The sequence below is a fragment of the Lytechinus variegatus genome, chromosome 1, assembly GCF_018143015.1.
Source record: "Lytechinus variegatus isolate NC3 chromosome 1, Lvar_3.0, whole genome shotgun sequence".
In the NCBI taxonomy this organism is placed as follows: Eukaryota; Metazoa; Echinodermata; class Echinoidea; order Temnopleuroida; family Toxopneustidae; genus Lytechinus; species Lytechinus variegatus.
The window spans coordinates 47,137,484-47,159,205 of NC_054740.1; the positions used below are offsets into that span (position 1 = coordinate 47,137,484).

The 21,722-nt window shown below is 36.0% G+C and overlaps 2 long non-coding RNA genes across 3 annotated transcripts; both read right to left on the minus strand.

Annotated features, from left to right (window-relative positions):
* Nucleotides 1-244: 244 nt before the first annotated feature.
* LOC121415327 lies at nt 245-10,120 on the minus strand. 2 transcript variants are annotated; one of them, XR_005969987.1, is made up of 5 exons: nt 10,047-10,120; nt 7,972-8,335; nt 6,268-6,428; nt 4,003-4,079; nt 245-2,703 (listed from the first exon to the last, which is right to left on the minus strand). It is a non-coding gene; the product is annotated as an uncharacterized LOC121415327 (long non-coding RNA). The 2 variants fall into 2 exon arrangements; XR_005969988.1 differs by lacking the exon at nt 245-2,703 and having other exon boundaries at nt 4,002-4,079; nt 10,047-10,119.
* Nucleotides 10,121-12,564: 2,444 nt separating this feature from the next.
* On the minus strand, nt 12,565-15,238 carry LOC121406455. Its single transcript, XR_005968810.1, has 3 exons — nt 15,211-15,238; nt 14,095-14,221; nt 12,565-13,639 (listed from the first exon to the last, which is right to left on the minus strand). It is a non-coding gene; the product is annotated as an uncharacterized LOC121406455 (long non-coding RNA).
* Nucleotides 15,239-21,722: the final 6,484 nt, after the last annotated feature.

Sequence of the window (21,722 nt, forward strand, 5' to 3'; positions counted from 1 at the left end):
TACGGACAAACCAGTGACTCATCAATGATGAGTCAGGGTGACTCACTTTTTGCCTAGGTGAGTCACATGACTCAGATGGTTTTACTTACATGAGTCATTACTTCTGTTCGTAGATCAAGCCTCTTGACTCACTTCATGTATGAAGAAGTGAGTCAAGGCGACTCAACTGAAAATGAGTCAAATACATATGTGATAATTAAACCAAAAGAGAAGGGTGTAAAATGATGCCAAATAAATTAAATGGTCTGTTGTCATCATAGGGGCTTTTCCAAAAATGATTAACAATAACATTTTCCAAGTAAACATAGATCATCAGCAAAATTGAATGGATCAGGAAGTCTCTTTGCATGCTTTAGAAGTGCCGATTATGATGGACCTACAACCAACAGATCAATAGCCTAATGCTAACTTAACAGACACATCACAATCAGTTAAAGCAAAAGAACTAGAATGTATAAATGCATTATACATGCCATCTGATTTATTTCCTCTCAACAATAAATCTCTGGAGTTACCACCAATATTACCAAAACAAAAGTGACCATTATGCATCAGTGATGTAACCACAACAGACAGAAATGTGTTTCATGGGATAAATGTTTAAGAGTTTACTTGAAAAATAATTATGGTTGCTGTGCATTTCTTTCTATAATAAAATCTATTCTCAAGCGTAGAATCCAGTCACCAAACATGTAAATAAGTGCACTGCTACCTCTCATCAAATAAAAAATAAATATATCAAAAGAGAGTGATAGATTTTATGATTTTATAACTGATTGGCAACATGGTTTAACCGACTAAACAAAGATAAAGCTGTCACAAAACGGCTATGAAATTGGAGAGAGTGTGATAATGATATTCCATTATTTCTCACAGTAATTATCCTTAATAACTTTTCTTTTTACCCTGATATAACAATGTTTCGACCTCGTTATAATGAGATTCCACTGTAATTCAAATATCGTACTTCACAAAAATCTCTTTCCGAATCGTACATTTTTTACAGTATCATTTCTTCACTGAAATTCATAATTCACTGGAATTGAAACAATTCATGAAATCATAATTCTTTTATAGTATCATTTCTTCACTGAAACTGAAACAATTCATAATTCACTGAAATTCATAATTTACTGAATTTGAAACAATTCACTATAAGTGAAACCTTCAAACACGAATTCCTAATACTCTGCTTACAACACAATACCATTGTTTTGGTACTTCAAAACCAATAACAGCTTTCCAGAAACCTTCTAAAATTCAGAATTTTTTCAAACTTAAGCATACGTACAAACACAATTTAAATTTAAGAATCCCCATGCATGACATGGGAATCCCCCAAATGTCAATTTTTGCTGTAGGAAAACCCACAAAAATATTTTACTACTAATAGTACAAAAGACAATTTCAAAATGTGCTATTTGGATTCTCAATTAATTTTTAAAGCACTTCGCAGAATCCCCCATTCTTAATACCATTTCTCTCACTGTGAAGCCCTGGTATTTTCTGCAAAATCTGCCTCCTATAGCAGCTGTATCTTCAAGCAGATACTGACCTTTTCTATTCAAATATTTTTGTGCAATTTGTTTTTAAAGGGAATGATGATTGTGGTGATTGGGCTATTAAGCAATACCTTTGACATGCTTGGAAGTGTGCAGATTGGCTTAAAATTAATGACAGTGCTTTGTCAAATTTATAAAATTAGTTTCAAATCAGTTGCATGTGCTTACCATCTCAATAAATGTAAACATTGAAAATTGTTTCCCTCATGTACTGATGTTGGAAGCCATAATCTTGAAAAGTGCCTGTGTATAATTCTTGGAATGAAATACTAAGTTGCTTGAAACTTACAATCTAACTAAAATTCCATAGAGAACACTTAAAATGTAATTCTTCAAATTTGTGGTGTTAAACTTATTTACATGTACAGTAACAAAATGTGTACAAAAATCAAAAAGTAGAATATTAATAGCTTAGTCTTCAATCCCCCCCCAAAAAAAAAAATTGTTGTTGACCATCTGATCTGTAAAAATTTTGGGTCCAAATATCTTTTCTTTTTTGTGTGTGCAAAATCCTATTCTATCTGTGACAAAAATTTCATAAAGCATTTATACGTAATTCTTGGGATATGAAAAGATTTCCAATTCAAGGGCCACTGAAATTTGTACTGAAGCAAAGCGAAAAAATGCACATACTGGATGTCTAAATTCACGGTCAACCTGTAGTATCTATTTCAATCAATTTTGCACATAAAAGACAGATACAACACCTAAGGTGATTGCACGTAGAGAAAGTGTGACCAACTGTGTTGCAGTAGCATCACCAAATTAATTAATTTCTCTTAAACTGAAGAACTACTGGCATCAGCATTTCGGACAGCATTTAAGTCATACAGGCATCTTACGACCTTGGATGGGGGTTGAGATGTGGAATCTATGTGCATCAGAATCTTCTGAATGAATGTGAGGGTGGTACCCATCTCGGGGTTGTATGATAAGTTGAATACATAATGGGCCGACATAAGCAGAGAGACTGCTGTCATGAGGTAGGTGGTTGTCTCGCAGATGACTTCATTCTCTGCTGTAATATAGAATGATGATTGCAGAATTTCTGTGATTTTTTCATGATCACTGCTCAAGAGTCAGACCTGCACTGTCGGGCTTACTTTTGTAGATGATTTTGGCGATTGTTCCGTTTTTTATCCTAAAAAAGGGAAACATAAGTGAGAAATGCTGATTAGTTTATTTATGGTAATGTACACAAGGCAAATTGGTTGATCCTAGTGAAAATGATAACTTCAAGGTTATGCTAATACATATACTGCTAACGGTACTGTAGTTCAAGATGTATGATATTAAATGAAACACTATAGTATTTATTTTGATACTTTATAAATTGTAGCCTAAAGAACCGCAAGACTTACAAAAATGTAACTGTAATAAAGAATTTCTTAGCCATGGTTGAGTAAGTGTTAACTATGAATTATCATCCAAGCTCTATCAAATTACATGGATGGAAATGAATAATAAATTGGACTCAGAGTTGAGAAATGTACTACTTTCTTGGAAACACCAAAACATCAAGTTGAACAGTTTATATAGCCATCAAATCATTTATATACAAGTGGAACACCTCTGGCAGTCTCGCCTGCATTACTCAGTTCATTGAGTTCAACATAGCAGCAGTGCTGACTTTGATGGTCAAAGTTCATTAAAGGACAAGTCCACCCCAACAAAAACACTGACATGGCAACACACCTGGCTCATGGCATACTCCATTGAAAGTGGTTGTTTTTTGGAAGCCCCCCAGTTATGGCCGCCACAAGTTACAGTGAGGTGAAGTCGAATTCACCTATACTTTTCTTAAGCCACTTTAAAAATTTCTAAGTGCTTTTTAAATATGAAGTACTATTATTGCAACTTTCAATTAGAATAATATTAGCAATTTTTTTTTTTTGGGGGGGGAAATTAAGATATAGGACCTACTCTTCACCTAAACCCCTATGAATTAAACCCTGGTGAGATATTGGTTTATAGGCTTCAGGAGGATGTTCTCAATTTATGTATCAACTCTGGAGATAATTTGAGATTCAATAAATCAATTTTCACGAAAATTATACTAATGTGTAATCTTCTTTACATTGATGCTAAACAAAAGTTAGCAATCAAAATAATTAATCAAATGGGCAAAATCTAATTCCTTATTCTCATAAGTAGCATTCTATGGTAGGCAATATTCTTTTCTTAATCTTTCGAAGGTTAGGATCTTACTGTGATAGTAAGTTATACATCATTTCAAAACTAATATTAGAATTTCCTGTGTTAAAAGAGAGATTAAATCCAACATCTATTTCTTATGACTTTTTAAGAGTTTTGTGGTGCCAGGTCTCATATGGCCTGTCAGTTGAGCTATCTAAATGGGCATGCCTGCAACAGCTTCACTCACTCAAAATTCTGCTGATATTTGTATAAACCTTTAATGAATTTTATGCATCAAACTTACCTGGCTATGCTGACAAAGCAATGCCTTCTCTTCCAAAATAGTAGGAATCAACAGAAGTGCTCCACATGATTTGATCACTGCAAAGAAGAAAAATGAAGACTGAACTCAAGCAATATAAATCGAACTCCAGAATATCAGTATTTTTGTGGTTGTCCATTCAGAAATGTTAAAAATATACAGTATACAATTTACATTTTGACCAACTGGCCTGGGTCATCCTTCTTTAACCATTTGAATTGCACATCAGGGACCGTTTCATCAACATTTTTGTCTGACAAGTTGTTAGATCTGACATCTTTCCTTGATTCTGATTGGCTGAAAAGCATTGTTCCTGTGGTAACTGTCGGATAAACTGGCACTTGTCGGAAGAAACGTCCGACAAGTCCCTTCATGAAACGCTCCCCAGGTATATATAGAAGGGTGCCGGGTAAAAATGGCAGAGGTAAAAATGGCAGAGGTAAAAATGGCAAAGGTAAAAATGGCAGAGGTAAAAATGGCAAAGGTAAAAATGGCAGAGGTAATAATGGCAGAGGTAAAAATGGCAAAGGTAAAAATGGCAGAGGTAAAAATGGCAGAGGTAAAAATGGCAGAGGTAATAATGGCAGAGGTAAAAATGGCACTTAGAGGTAAAAAATATGGCAGAGGTAAGAAATAGAGCCTTTCAAGTGAATATCAGTCATAATTATTGACCTTGAATGGACTCCTATCGACAAAATTAGTATTATGAACTGATGAGATATTTATATTTGGATTTTTTTTCATCATTTAAGGTCTATATATACTTTATCATTGATATGATTAAACTCAAACATTTTCATGCCAAAATGATTTCAATTAGTCAGTAATAAAAGGATTTATCTTGGCCAGTTCGTGAGTAGAACGGCACTTCATCGCATACATACCAAACGAATTGTAAACACCAATGTGTGCTACCATTAACACACTGGAATAGACGAGTTCGGGATTTCTTTGAACCACTTGCATATATAACTTTGATAATAGAACAATAACAAAACGTTCTGTAACAGAAGTAATTTTTCATATTTCAACATCATAATGGATCCAAATAGATATTGATATGATACGCATACTGTATATAGTTTAATGTAAATGATAAAATAATAGCAACTAGTGCTCATTTTTCAGAGTAATACCTCCATTGCAGATAGTTCAAGTGGATATCAGGTTCCTTAACTAGTTTCTATGGTAACGGGTACCGCATGAAATTTGAAATGTGTAGCGAATCAGAGATTTTATTTATATAGGTGTTTCTTAGGTACCATTCTATCGACGTGTCTTGAAGGGGAAATTCACCCTGACAAATGGTTTACTGTAAAAATAGCAGAAAAAATATATTAGTGAAGGTTTGCGGAAAACCCATCAAAGATTAAGAAAGTTATTAGTTTGAATTTTTGATCTGTGACGTCGTATACTAGTAACTACCCCATGTTTTATGCACCAAAATGTCTACTTTTAAATTGTTCAATCAGTGGTTCGTGATTGCTAAAAAGAAATTGTTCAAGAGCGGATGTGTAGTTATTTTTATGTTAATATACTTCAGGTACAATTAAAACAATTTTCTTTTCTTTTTTTTAGAAAATGACATTCCATTGATATTTTTATTACACCATATATGGGAAAAATGCTCACAGATGACGTCCTCTTTAACATGTATAAATTTAGTAGCTTTTAAAATCTTTGATTGATTCCCTAAAGCCCTCACCAATATAATTCTAATAAACTTTATGTCAGTGTGAATTTCCCCTGTAATGAATATTTGGGATCCACTGTGTTCTTCAGATTTGAATATTAGAAGAGTGATTTGACATGAGAAGGTCGTGCATGTAAGTCCAGGAAAAAAAGAAGAAATACCAACTCAAAAAGTGTTATCATTTTTACCTCTGCCATTTTTATCTTTGCCATTTTTACCTCTGCCATTTTTACCTCTGCCATTTTTACCTCTGCCATTTTTACATTTGCCATTTTTACCTCTGCCATTTTTACTTCTGCTATTTTTACCTTTGCCATTTTTACCTCTGCCATTTTTACACCGAGCCATATAGAAGAGTACACTTTGGAGCCATGTAATTATTGTCTTTCTTTCTTTCTCTTGAAATTAAAATGGGGTATATGGATTTGGGACTGGTAAAACTCGGGGGGGGGGGGGGGAGCAAGTACAGTAACTCTTTAACCATTTTCAAAGTTTTCCTCCCAAGAATGAAATTATTGCACGCCCACTCCTTATTAAACATCTCAATAACATACTTTTCCTGGTGTCCTCATTTTCTGCTGCTGCAGCCAAGATCAGGTTTTTGAGCTCCAAACCTTGCTTGGGAGTCTTACATATCTCTAGTAATGGATCAGCATATTCAAATGTCCTGCTTCCAACTTCTGCTTAATTGGGTCCTCTGACAGTCTCTCAAACTCTTTAATCATCAAATGAAAAGAATAAACAGGGAATTTAAACAGGGCAGTCTTATGTTTCTCTGCGTGAAAAAAAGAAAAAGAATAGGTGTGTAAAAAATGGCTCAATCAAGAATAATTTTGAAGACCATGTGCGAATCTCTACACTCTTGATAAAATGACCCAACTGACTCCAGTCTTTCTTTGTCTCCATGAGTTGGAATCACATTCACTCTATATATACAATGATCAATGTATTGAATTCATATGAAAATTTATTGGTGAACAATTATATACAGTTCTTTAAATGGGCCTATCACTTAACCCATTCACAAAGATAAGTTTTTGCATGAGATGCTCAGTGAAATTGTCCCTTACTTGTCAGCAAGAAAAAAATTCTAGTAAGAAGAAAGTAAATATTTTGCTCTCGTAAATTTTAGCACTTTGCAAATTTTAATCTCCTTTAACTATCATAATTTTAAGCCTGTACACGCTATTTACTAAGAGATTTTGCATTGAGTGTGAAATGGTAGGACCTTTAGATTCTTCTCAATCAACAGACATGATATGATTGAGATCAGATAAAGATTAATTTTTTTTTTCAAACTTTCTAAGTATTATGTTTTCACACAATTTATTGATTATTTCAAAGATGGATAATAATAAACTAGGTTAACATACAAAATGTGATTGTATGTTCCTAGAAATGAGAACATACCCATTTCTATAAAACTTATAGCTCCAATTCTAGTTAACCCTAACTAGGCCGGGCTTTTTGGCTGTTGCTGTTCTGTGGCCGGGGGGGGGGGTTGATTCAACCATTCCCCCCTCCCCCGAGATCTTGGACGCCGATCGCACGAGCGTTGCAAAAATTGCACGGATATTTTATTTTAAATGAATAAATTATGCTAATTTATGCAAAAATCATGCTTCTTGCTCTAATTCACTAAATAACGCTCCTAGAATGCTATTTTTTAAAAAATATTCTTTGAAGAATTTTTAACAATCGCAACTGAAAAAACTTTGGTATGGAAATCAATTTATGTATTTTATTGTTTTGTGAATTTCTTTGTTTTTCAGCCTTTTGTTTTTCTTTGTTATTTTCACCAGATTTATTGCACAAACTTTGAATCATAATTATGCTTAAATCAATTGATTTCAGCTGTTTAAGGTAAAAATAATCATATCTTTATGAATAAGATGAGAAAACTCAATTTGCATTGACTTTGTACACAAATCACATTTTGGAACAATATTTGGTCTGACATGCACTTACAAAATGTTGCGTAATTTCAGAACCGCGTACACGGGTGTCGTAAATTTGGTCTAAAAAGATGCGCCAGACTCAATGTATAAACTCTGCGAGTGGCGCAGTCAAAAATATTTGCGCGGGGGAATGATCGCAGAAAATGTTGAGGGTGGGGTGATTTAACCCCCCGGCCTGTTTAGGGTTAAGCATGGACTTGCTTATTCCAAGAATAGACCCTTGTTACACGTAAATCTAATGATAGATTTTTGTTCATAAATGAAGTTTCTTGATCTGTATTAACGCTGATTTGAACTTACCTCATCTTCATGGAAAAGGTAAGGGTACATATCCTTCAAGTAGGATTCAGTCCAGTTGCTGTTGATGATACCCTTGCGCCTATTGGCTAAAGTTAGTGACATTAGATTGTCTATCATCATGCTGTCCTGTCTTGTTTTTCTGGATTCATTCTGAAGCATCTTGATGTGTGCATTGATCATTTCTTCATCCTCACCTTCTGGGGATGCAGGAAGGTACTTTCTTTATGCCATACATGTGTTTGCCTGCAGCTTTGTCTGGTTTGGGTGTCGTCCTTCCCCCCCCCCCCCTTTCCATTTGTCCTAATGGATTATCACGTTCATGACACTTCCTGAATCTGTTGCTTAGTGACTTCTTCCAGTAGCCCTGTAAAAAATAATAATAAAATTATAAAAAAACAAATAAAATGTGCAAAAATGAATTGGAAATATTCTTAAGGTTATTTTGATGGGATAAATGTGACACATGCTTCAGATAGTCACTGCATTTCCAAGTTAATAAAAACAAAAACCCCATCCATTATTCAAGATGGGGGCTGGGGGTTGGCTTTGCGATCGAGCCTAATCTCACATCTCAACATTATCTAATAAAAATATTCATCTTAATTATTGTTGGGAAAGGGGCACTTATCAAATTAAAAACACCTCAGTAGACCAGGAACAGGTCCTACAGGACACCTCTACATTTTTCTGTGAGAAGGAAATGCATGTAGTCGAGACTCACCCAAGCCCAAGGGTTCATTACATGCCTGCCTGCATGTGGGCAATCTAGGACTATATGTTATGCCAATGCTGTACACAGCAAAACAGCAAACAATTTAAAAAATCATTAAAATATCACTTTTGTGATAATTTTTGTATTCACCAGAGCGCTCGAAAACTTAAATTTTGGGCATCTTTTGTGTACGCCCTCTATTAGTGGAAAAATAAAGGCAAGACAATTGTAGTTTTTCAATCTCTATTTTTAATTAAGAAAAAGTAATTTTAAAGAATCAAATTTAATTAAGAGACAAGTTACATATGATAAATAGCTGTAATGGAACCTAACGGTGTCAAAAAAATTAAACATTTTGTCCCAAAGAAAAGGAGAAAATAGGCCAAACATTGCCAACCTTATTTCACCACACAGGGAGCAGTACTAGTAACACAGAGAACAAGATTATATCATAACCTTGTTCATAGAATGAGTGGTCTAGATTTGATCTACCTGATGTGAGTCATTTTGAACTCAGATTATATCGATACTAGGCAAGTGACAAATAATACTAATAGTAAGTGCTAGACCTATCATCCAATAAGAGCAAGAATTGAAAAATACAGGAACTTGTTCTTTTCAGTACCGGTACCATCATCAATCAAATGGAACCACCTGATTGACATTGAATAAACTCGCCATCGACAAACTCATTCAAGAAGAAGAAGGCCATCGAAAAGACCTTCTAATGATCCCTTTGCCCTCCCTCAACCTCACCCGATCTCAGGCTCACCCAATGCGTTCATGCCCAGGCAGGAGGGCCCTGCATCGTGCACATCCAGATTATAGAACTGCATCGTACACATGGATAACAGCAACTGTTAGATGTGGTAATCTGTTTCGTAGGTAGGATGGGGGTCAGGTGTCCGGACATTTTATACTTTTGAAGCCTACTTTTTTGTCTTTGGATTACCCTAAAAATATGAATTCAATAGTTGTAATCACCTTCTATTTTGTTCTCTATAATAATCCCTACATTTTGTACTAAAAATTGATGAAACTTCGCCTGTAAATTTCTTTGACTTGCTCAAGTCCCGACACACAACCTGTCCGAACACACAATACATTTCTACACTCAATTAAACAGACGCGCAGCGGAGCTACACTACAGCCCTACAACCATATAGCACACACACATACACCCATCCGTCCGGTGCAGGTAATCCTCTCAAAGTTCCACAAATCATCACCTAAATTGAGAATCAATTATTCATGTCCACCAAATTTCCTCTCATTCTCTTCAGCAAATTAATTTCTCAGCGGCCTACAGGTGAAATGAACAAAATTATTCACATAACTGCAGGATTAAAACGATTTTACTCACAGTATTCTCTTGATCCAATTCAGCAATGGCGACGTCAAACGGGAATGGTTCGCGTGATGGTTGACGTCATAGCGCGCAAGTAGCGCATGCGCGCACGGCTTTCTTCTTGACTCACTTTATTTGTAAATGAGTCAATCGCCGATCTTGACTCATTTTTTACAACTATGTGAGTCAGTCGGAGCATTCTGCAAGTGAGTCATTTCGTTATTGACTCACTTGTTAATTACAGATGAGTCAACTAAGACTCATTTAATTTTGTTAGTGAGTCAAGTTTCGCCTGACTCACAAATATTATATATAAATGAGTCACATGACTCACTTTTATCTGTGGGTGAAGGCACCTGTAGAGGGCAGTAGAGAGCAAAATAATCAGGGGGTGGAAACTCCGCTTCTGCATCCGGTCAGAATTGAAGAAAATTTTGGAGGGTCAAAAGTGCACACTGCTCCCATTTTACATGTACAAGCCTATGGACACCGCCACTGCTTTGGTACACCAGCGAAATGGAGGCGTGGTCATTAAACGTCCTTCGCGCATAGCGTAAAAATATGTAAATGAGCATTTGGTCACTAATTAGCATAATGCGCGACCTAATTTAATATCGTTGGTGTCTGTGATTATAATACATCATGCCACAAGCTCATTCATTCTTAAGTAATCTTATTTTTATTGATTTTAGCTGCAAGTTGCCATGATCTTTGTTTAGGCAATAACTGGAAACTTTATGGGAGGGAATTTAATTGAGCTTGATTTGCCCTCTTTTCATATAATTTTCATTGTAATTACATTCAATATTTATATTACAGAAGAGGTTCCCAAAGAAAATATTGCCATAATAATTTTTCCCCCTTAAATCGTGTAAGTGTTCATCGGTTGACATTAATGGTTAAATGTAATTACGATGGCATCTATTTATGTTTCTGAAGCCCTTATTTGAAGAGCTCACTTGCAAAAGGGGTTAGGTCCATTTTTCATCAAATTTTATGTGTTTTTTTTTGTCTCAATGTATTTATTTTTAGATGATACCAAAGAAAAGTTGAAATTCCCATTAAAATGTGATCTAAAATGGCCAGGAAAAATCACTTTTTTTCAAAAGGGGTTAAGGTCCATTTAGGTTTTGTTGCAAAAGGGGTTAGGTCCACACAATTTTTTTATTTGGAAATGAATATTTTACAAAATATAAAGACAGGTAGTAGCCAATTTTATGTTCTCATGGTAGGGCGTCATAAAAATCAGTTTTGCACAAAAATATCGCAATATGGGAGAGTGGACCTAACCCCTTTTGCAAACAAACTATTCTGAAGAGCTCATTTGTAAAAAGGGGTTAGGTCCATTGTTCATAATTTTTTTTGTTTTCTGTCTCAAAATCTCTATTTTTTAGTCGTTCTAATGAAAACAACGAAAATTTGAAATTCACATGAATTAAATAGTGAATAAAAGTGGCAAAGAAAAATCACCTTTTTAATCAAAATTGATTGGATTCATTTCAGTTTAGTTGCAAAAGGGGTTAGGTCCACAATGATATTTTTTAAAGAATATATGGAAAAAATTGAAGACAGGTACATTTCTTTTATACCCAATTTTATTTTCACATGATAGGGTAGTACATCATGACAAATTAGTTTCTCATCAGAATAATGCAATATAAAAAACATGGATTTTCTTGGAATGGTAATAAGTGGACCTAACCCTTTTGCAACTAAACTCTTCATTTATATTTTTATCTTTTCTGATTATCTTAATTGCAGAAAACTAAATGAGCCTTTATTTCATTATTTGAACAAAAATAAAAACAAATCAAATTCTTTTACATAATTAGTGTACAGTTTCCAATATAGGTCCTATTATAAATAACAGTCGGGAGCACTTAATTTTAAATGGCGACTTCTATGTCATCATCATATCAATGACCATGACCTAGGTACAATATTTAAGGGGATTCTCAAAATTATCTAGGCAAGAATGCAAACCGACCGTATGCTATAGGATATTCATTTTTCATTTTCAACTGGAAATGAATCTGGTATAATTTTCATGTGGAAAGAAAAATACATTTTATATACAGGTTCCACATTTTGTAGAAATAATTCCCCTCCCCGTATATCCATCATGAACAGTAAGGTCTTATGATTGCTTCTTCCGAAACAAACAACTTTCTCTAACTGCCCCCCATTTCCTGCCTCTTCTCTCTCTCAGAAACTGACACACACAAATATATGCATAAAGGCAAACAATTCTCCTGTCATTTTACTTACTTTCCTACTCTTATCCTTATTTCTCTTGAAGAATATTTTAAATGCTGTTTGCTCTCATGATGTCACAGTAGTGTCATCATATTTGAGTACAGAGTGCAACATCTTGTGCCATTTGTGCATAAAATTTTTTGGTAGCAATATACCATCACAAATTGTTGATTAATAAATGAAAATGACCAAGATCAGATAATTTAATCAAAAATTAACATGTTTATTAAGAAATCCATTTTCTAAAACATTGAAAATAACACAACAATAATAATTAGAGTCTACAAGCATTAAATTAGATTTTAAAAAAATAAAGGATTGAGTACATTTTTCTACACTTAAGTAAAAATATACAATGTTTATTAAAATTTCATTCAAAATATGTCAATGAGCCTAATAGTTGATATGAGGGATGCATCCAGGATTTCATAAAAAGGGCATAAAAATCTGTGATATTCTGTTTATTTTTTTCCACCAAAGTTGCCACTCAAAAAAAGAGGTAAATTCCTTCCAAATTTGCTGACAAGAAATATTCTACTAATGTGAAAGCACTCCATGTAAAAAAAGGGGGGGGGGATAATTCCAGAATCTCCCTAAAGAGATTTGATATTGTCTACTGTCACTGTGGCTAGAATTCAATCTATTTTTTAAAATATAGTCTATTTATATATTCTTGAAGAGCTAATCCATGTCAATTTTTTTAAGTAAGATGAAAATAAATGCAATTTAATATCCCTGTATAATTATTCAGCCATTATATGAAGACTTGCAATTATGGTAACTTCGTCCAAGGCCATTGCAGCTACCATAAAGACCTTGAGTTCTAGTTGCTCAGCCCTGTTACCATGCTAATTGTCATAGTGACAAGATTACAATAGTAATAACTTGTTTATAAAATGAGGTCCAGGAATGATACTAAAATCATTTCTTAATCCTCTGATCAGCTTTATTAACATTTATCTACGCATGATTTTTATTTCAAAATATAAATTTTTGTCTTGTATACAATAGGCCTTTAAACTGGAAATTTTATTTAATTTCAAGAAAACTTCTAAGAACTAGTATAAGTATTAAATATCAATAAAAGTTGATACATTTGCCCATTGGAAAAAAAAATTTCTTACTTGTAATTTTTTTGTGAAATTTTGTATGCTTTAATATCATTGCCCGCTGATGAATCTGAAATGGAACTGCACTCTTTCTACAGATATGCAGTTTAAAGAACATTCAATGCTTTGTTGATATGTCTATTCAAATTAATTTAAAGTAACTACTTATTAACTTGGCCTTCATATTTCTTCCGTCTTGGTACTTGTTGTGATACCGGTGGTACAGCTTGGGCAGTGAGAAACCTGCATTGCAAAAAATAGAGAAAGAACAAAGTGAACTGCTGATGTAAATTATTCTTACTCACCTAGTCCAGTTTTATTAAGAATATTTAAACTCTATTTAATACTTTTGTCCTACATCCAGATAAATTGATATATCAATATTACTATTTACAGTATGTTTTGATAGTAAAGGGTGCAAATTATTTCAAATATTTATCAGATAACTGTTAATATCATGTTTTTTATGTACATGTACATAGACAGAAGGTATGATCGGTGAAAATGGAAATACTGGTGAATCTGAATTCAAGCAAATATTCAATGGAGCTTTAATTTTACGTGATATCTTATCTTGATTCAGCTCAATTGGCCATACCACCCCCCAAGAGGGAATATTTATTATTTAGACTATTTTTTTTTGGGGGGGGGGGTGATGAGCTTAGATACAGCCTGTATTATTATTAAAACAAGCATACCTTGCAATGTTCCAATTCAGATGTCCTGTTCCTCATTAGAGTGCAACTCACACTTGCTGATCTGCATGGTTCTCAATTTTGTCCCTCTGACCGGGTGTGAACTGCTAAGATCTTGGTCCTATTGGATCTGCAATAAACATTTTTTTTACAGTTTGAGAGTATTAGAGATAAATAAAACTACTCTTCTTAAACTATATCTAAAAAAATCCAGCTTTCCATATCATTGGCATATGAATATTCCGAACTAAATTATCTGGTCCAAAAACTTCTTTCTCTCTCTATCATAAAGTTTCAGAGAGGCATACACATACCAGGTACGGTAACCGACTGTTTGAAATAAAATGATTCCAACCACATATTGCTCCAGCTGTATAGCTGAATCGGGACCTTGTCTGTGCTGGTCCTGTATATAACTAAAGAATCACATCACATTTGAATGAAGTAAACACTAGTAAGAACATTTTCAGAATACCACCCCAGGCCACGGCATCCTGTTCAAATAGAAACTTGATTTACGTCATTTTCATTGAAATCTAACACTAAATCAATTTGATTTCATTCATGATTACTCTGAAGTAAAAAGTTTCTGAATAAAAGAAGCTGCTGAGAATTATTATTATTCATATGAAGATGAAATAGCGTGGACGGACTAGGCCTAAACTTCAACTTTCAAGCTTGAAGTTTGGGCCTAGACCTAGTCCTTCCCCGTTATTTTCATGACTACATCGACAATCTTGCTAGCCGGCTATATCAAGGCCGGATCTCGCGCGCTCTGGCCAAAATCGACAGTTTGTCATTACTAACAGTAACAGGAGGTCGGAAACAAGTCCACATCTACCCCTGATAATTGACAATAAAACTGAAATACAGGTTTACTTTTTGCCTTCATGAAGCATTCCGATGAAGGTCTAGATCTACGACAAATGGTTAGTTAGGCCTATTTTTTGAGAAACTCACTGACAGATGATTAATTTGGAAGTCAGGCAAAAGAAATGGGAGTGCATGGAAATGGAGGTTTACGTACGGTACCGTACTAAAGTAATACGGGATGGGCCCCGAACGCCGGCAAACACCTCACCATTGTGAGATCAAAACATGAAAATGAACTTAACTTACTTTTATTCTTATGGAATGTCATTAAATTGATATTGATGTTCCCTCCAAGATTTTCTGCTCCAATGAAGTTCACTGAGAAATCACAATTTCGAACATCAATTCTATAAACAGATGATTAGTCGAGCTATTTCGTTGTAGAAACCGGAAATTCGCAGTCCAAAAAAACAACACTTCGCACAGATCTCGTGGGGAATTGTGGGAAGGAAAAACGTGTTTAATTCCTATAGGATATGAATAAAACATTACGTCTTAGCCAACCATAGAAGTGCATTTTGCGTAATTTGACGTCATTCTCATGAATTAAACATTGACCCTCCAAAATCAACCTTCAAATTGTCCGCCGGCAGCCATATTGGCTGTGTACAAAACCTATGGGAAATAAAAACGCGCGAAAAGAGTTACCTCTCTAGCTCCCTTCGGGAGCTTACGTAAACGTAAGATCGTATCTCTGTGAAAATAATGGTAAATGAAAATGACGTATCATGTAAGGGAGGTTCAAGCGAAAACCCGATTTCACAAAAACGAAAATGTATACTTTTTTGAAATTACTCCCTATTATAAGTATGGAGCAGAAATGGATTAATATAAATCATACACATTCAATAGCAAAGTGTTTAATCATATCTTAAGAAAATGGAAAAAAATAAGAACTCTGACTATTGATAACAAAGTTAAGGTCAGATGTAAATGGATAAAGTGGGAAAAAGTTTTCCATTTAAATAATCAAAATGTATCTCCTTGAAATTAAAGTAACATTTGTGTATATTTTGGTTCTAGCATTACTAAAACAGAGTATGGAATCATGTGTGAAAAGGCTTACCCACACTGATAAGATGCTGTTTTGATGGGTATACTGTATACATAATCGGGTGTGAGCGGAGGTCGTAATACTTCCAACTGGATGAGCGATTTGAATAATCGTTGAAGACTTCATTGAGAAGGAATTAGCAGATTTGATAGAACAATAAACTATAGGTCACGACCCAACAGGGTCGGCTCGTTCTCAATATCTAAATTATTTGGAAAGCGAGAACCAAACGACCATGATGGGTCGTGACCCAGAGTGAATGTATGAAGTACTGTGCGTAATAGGTTGCAGTGATGCGAGGGATCGTATGGAGGCTACCCTCTATTATTATTAAGGAGGATTAAAGTCTTCTGTGCATTGGGCTCGAAATCAATTCCTCATGATAGGAGCGTTTAGAAAGAATAGTTTCAAAAGGAAGGATCATAAAATAACCAGTGAATGTGAAATGTAATGGTGTTAATCTCTTGGACCCGTCCCTAATATATTGTAAAAAAATAATCCTAAACGAATTCCAGATTGGTATGAGCCTGAGGGCAAAATATGTGGGAAGGAAAGAAGAGTTAATACAAATAATGTGAATACAGCAATGATACTAACTGCCTGAAGACCCTGGTTCACAATGGTCATGGTGTGAACGCACTGATCTATTTAGCGTTAATTCAAATATTTGGGAGGGAGAGAGTCCCTCCTTTATCATGTAGACAAATGACTTATCTAACCAAATGGTGCCAGTTTGTGGCGTGAATCGAAGCAAATTCTTCAAAGGAATATCGGGACAGTGTATTTGCATAAACAGAAAGGAAAAGATCGAAATTTTAGGTTAATCACGAGAAAATATTTGTATCGTAACTAATCGGTGCAAGGTGGTACCATTATTGACACAATAATACACTTCTGAATTACTCAGTGACTGTTTTAAATCAGGCCGTGCAAGCGTGACAGGAGACTGACGCCTGCAAGGAGATTAATTTGGCTAATTCGTGCGGGAAAATTGCGCGGGAAAATTAGCGCGGGAAATCCTCCGACATTGATACCCATATCGGAGACAGCAGTGACGTCTGCAATACACAACATAATCACGTGTGACGTAGTCTCCAGTCCCGCACCTGTTCGGCCGCGCGTTTCCGTTTTACACCCTGGCGAAGGCATTTTCCGGAAAAGTAGCCAAAAAGCGACTAGTGAAGAGTCTACACACGTCGCTGGTTGCATGCAGCGTGCGACACAGGCGAGTCCACCACCGCATGCAATTTGCACAGTTACTGATCATATCAGAGCACAGAGTTCCTCGGCACTTCATGTATAGAGAGAGCGGCAGTCAGGAGTGAAATCGAACATGCTTTTGCCGGCAGTCGCGTTGTTATGATAGTTTTTTTTCTAAAAATAAATTATTAACTAAATGAATAGAATGACAGACAAAATCAAAATAAACAGATACTTATAAGGGAAAGACAAATTGAAGTTTGGTGGATTGATACACTTAGAAGCTGCCGAAAGATAGATATAGACGACTGATATATAGATAGAGACAAGATAGATAGATAGATAGATAGAAATAGAGAGAGAGAGAGAGAGAGGTGAATAGATAGATAGAAAGAGAGAGAAAGAGGGAGAGATGGATGGATAGATAGATAAATAGAGAGGGGGAGAGATAGAGAGGTCGATATATAGAGGGAGAGGGGGAGAGAGAGGAAGAGAGAGAGAAGGATAGATAGATAAATAGATAGAGAGAATAAGAGAAAGACAGACAGATGGATAGATAGATAGAGATTAAATAGATAATTAAAGAATGAGAGAGACAGAGAAGATTATTAACAGATAGATAGATACTCTAGTTAAAAAATAGATAAATAGAGAGAAATAGAGAAAGACAGATAGATGGATAGATAGATGGATAGAGAGATAGATAGAGAATTTGAGAGATAGATAGATGTCAGATAGATCAAGAATGAGAGAGAAGAGCGACAAATTAACAGATAGATACTGTAGTTACATAGGTAGGTAGAGAGAGAGAGAAATACAGAAAGACAGACAGATGGATGGATAGATAGAGAGAGATAGAGAATTATATGAGATATATCGATAGATGTTAGATAAAGAATGAGAGAGACAGAGAAGATTATTAGATAGATAGATACTGCAGTTACATAGATAGATAGATAGATAGTTAGAGATAGAATTTGAGAGATAGATATATAGACAGATAGAGAGAAAGACAGACATCAGCAAATCGGCAAGGCAAATGATCAAGGCAAACATTCGTATTGAACCTGGAAAGTATAAGCTCAGCTGCATTTGCAAGTACGGTATGTTCTGCGGATAACTTCGGTGCGGACTTTGGATCGCGCGCCCAGCTGATAATGTAAACAAACGTAGACGTAGACTCTTCACTAGTCGCTTTTTGGCTACTTTTACGGAAAATGCCTTCGCCAGGGTGTAAAACGGAAACGCGCTGTTCGGCCTGGGTACCCGGAGGGGCCACTTACATTGACGGGTGGATACCATGCGCGACCAAAAAAACACGTAAAAAGGATGTCTTTTTCACGATAGGGCACGTTACGTACGTAACGTGATAAGGGTGCCAAAAACACAAAAATTATAAAAAAGGGTATCTATTTCGCTAGGAAAATTACGTGTTTAGGGTCTAATTTGCGGGGATGATAAAACAAAATTAAAATGTTTTATAAAGGATGTCATTTTTGCCCCAACACTTCGTGTTTAGAGTCCGATTTGCGCGAGGTGTAGAAGTGGGGTCGTTAACCAAATAAAGCCGACGACCCAAGGAACCGTAACAATAAAACATTCCTGTACTTGTTTAGGGGTCCATTTCAGGGAATATTTGCCAAGAGTATCGTTTTTGTTTCCAATACTTGTTAAGGGTAGGGGTTCACACGCCAATACTTGTTAAGGGGTTCATTTTCAGAATATGGAAATTACGTGTTTAGGGTGCTTTTTGAGACCCATTGGTCGCGCATGGTATCCACTCGTGAATCGAAGTGGCCCCCCGGGCCTGGGTAGCTAGAAGAAATGTCAAATTGAATGTAAAAAAAAAAAAAAAAAAAAATTAGGAGCGTTGAACTATCTGTGCCATTCAGGACTTACAGCAATGGAATTTCCTTTATTGTTGTATTTATCTAACAAAGCATGAAACAGATAGGTGACCAAAATCACCAAGAGATTACTTTTTTTAAAAAAAGATTCAATTATCTTTGGTGAGCGAGACTTTATAATGATCAAAATATTATAAAATAGCCCAGAAGATGAATGAACCATGCCGTACCAAATATTCAATATAGAAACGATGAATTATTACTAAACATATGAGTTCAATTTTATGTAAAATGGGAGAAAAGAAAAAAAAATCATATTTCTTGTACATTTAAGATTTACGACGAGGTTCAGATGTTTCCATTATATAAAGTGGAAAGAATAATGTCGTGAAGTCTATTAAAGCCAAAATCTATGTTCAAGGCTTACCAAACCAATGTGTTGCCATAAAGACAAACTTGAGTCATAAGCACAATTAAAATTTTGTTTTACAAGTGATTATACGTATCCAGCTGTTCATAAAAATATATCAAAATTTGTCACACTCAGTAGTACACCTACGTACAAGATATCGCTAGGCGGTTTCAAACCGCCTCGATCACAAGAATCCCCGTTAAATTACGAGAACTTTTTAAGGCTAAAAAATACCCGTTAATTATTCCTGCATTCACACCGCCCCGAAACACATCCTTCGGGATAAGTTCCCGAAGTTACGAGCATGCGCAGTGTGGTCTGATAAGCAGGCAAGGCGGGAGATTCAAAATCAATAGCCCAGCAGCCACCCACGCCGCCGCGCCCAACGACACGCTGGGATAAAAGTTCCCGTAATTTGCTTTCACATCGCCAAAATACCTGCGACCTTGGAAAAATCCCCACGAAAGTTCTCGTAATTTCGCCAAGTACCCACTATTTAGCGGGTATTTTCTTTCGGGGAGATTACGCGTAGTTTGCTTTCACATTACCAAAATACCTGGTATTTTCTGATCGGGGTAAATTTCCCGATCAGAGAATACCTGGAACTGGCGAACTTCGAGGCGGTCTGAAACCACATAATGTGCAAGTACAGTGAAAGGTGGAATTTACACTCTAGAAAACAGAAATGCTAACTCAACCTCTGAAAGGCAGGAGGAGCGACAACATTTTCCAAATGTTGCATTTACCACTTTAAATGGTTCTACCCAACATTTAAAATGTTGGATTTAGCTTTATACAAGGTTGGATGTAACTTCTGGAAGAGGCCGCTACTCCCCCAACCTTCCAAATGTTGATCCAACATTCGAATTATTAGTGTGTAGTCATGTTAGAGATACTAGTAGTTATAATTATACAGCATTAACCTCGCAGAAGATCAGAAATTGCCACCCGCAGCCAATATTTCTTGCCTGGTTTAGTGCGAAATAGTGAGAACCATATTAACTTTGAACAGTAATTTGTGGTCAAAATAGAAGTTAACCACAGACAATGTGAGTGCATGAATATCATGGCATGCACAAAATAGCATTTTGGTGAAGTATGGTGTTGTGAATATTTTTTTATTTGTAAAACATTAAAAATACAAGAGTTCAAAATTATGAAGGAACAGTTAAAACTTCGCAAATTGGATATAAAACTTGCAAAAAAAACCCACTTGGCCTGACTGTAGAGATAAGATGTGAGTGTATACACGAGTCCAACGTTATATAGGATAAATCAATAATATAAACAAAACTTTCCGGTTTAAATAAGAGTTCAAATGTAAATTTGCAGAAAACTGTAAAATGCCAGATATAATACTTAGTATTAAAGTTTACCGTTGCATGATTCTGATGAGTTATGAATGAGACCTATATATATTATAGTCCAAATAAACATCAGGAGAGTTTCTAATAACGATTAACTTGCTAGTACCTATTCAGACCAGTTAACCCAATTTAGCTGAACACTGCTATTTGCCGTGCCTTGCCTAGTTTGTAAGAATATCTTGGTTCCAATCTGTCTTATTCTCGTTGCTAGTTTCTTTTCATGGCGGAGTTTGTATGCCAATGAAGCTAATCGGCCTCTTTCTTTTTTCATTATAGCAGGTAAATCAGTACGGATAGTCACCCGATTGGAGCGTTGATTGGCGTTGGGCAAAGATTCCGATGCCACCTCGACGTAGCTAGTTGGGCGGGCTGTCCGGATTGGTCGTGCTATCCAGGCTGTCTGGGCTGGGCGGGTACGGCGGGCTGTCCGGGCTGGGCGGGAACGCGAGCTGTCCGGGTTGGGCGGGTACGGCGGGCTGTCCGGGTCCGCGTCCGGGTCAGGCAGGCCTTCCGGGCTGGGCTGGCCGGGCGGGCTGGACCAACTGGCCGGGATGGGCGGGCTGGGCTGACTGGCCAGGTAAGGCAGAGTGTTGATTTCCCGGAAGATGCCGAGGCTGCTCGAAAGCTTGCAATAAGCGGTCTCTGTCAGCCATGCGAGAAAATCGTACGATGATGGGGCAGGGGCTGGCGGGCTGGTTACCGCGCTGTGCAGGTGCAGGTAACCGGTGGGCGTTAATTATCGGGATCATACTGGCCTTCTCACGATTAATGCCCCCAAAATGACAAAAAATATCACACACAGTGGAATAAATGTTTTCGTTTTTGACATCCGGGACTCCGTAGATTAGTAAATTTTGTTTCCTTTGATGAAGTTCAAG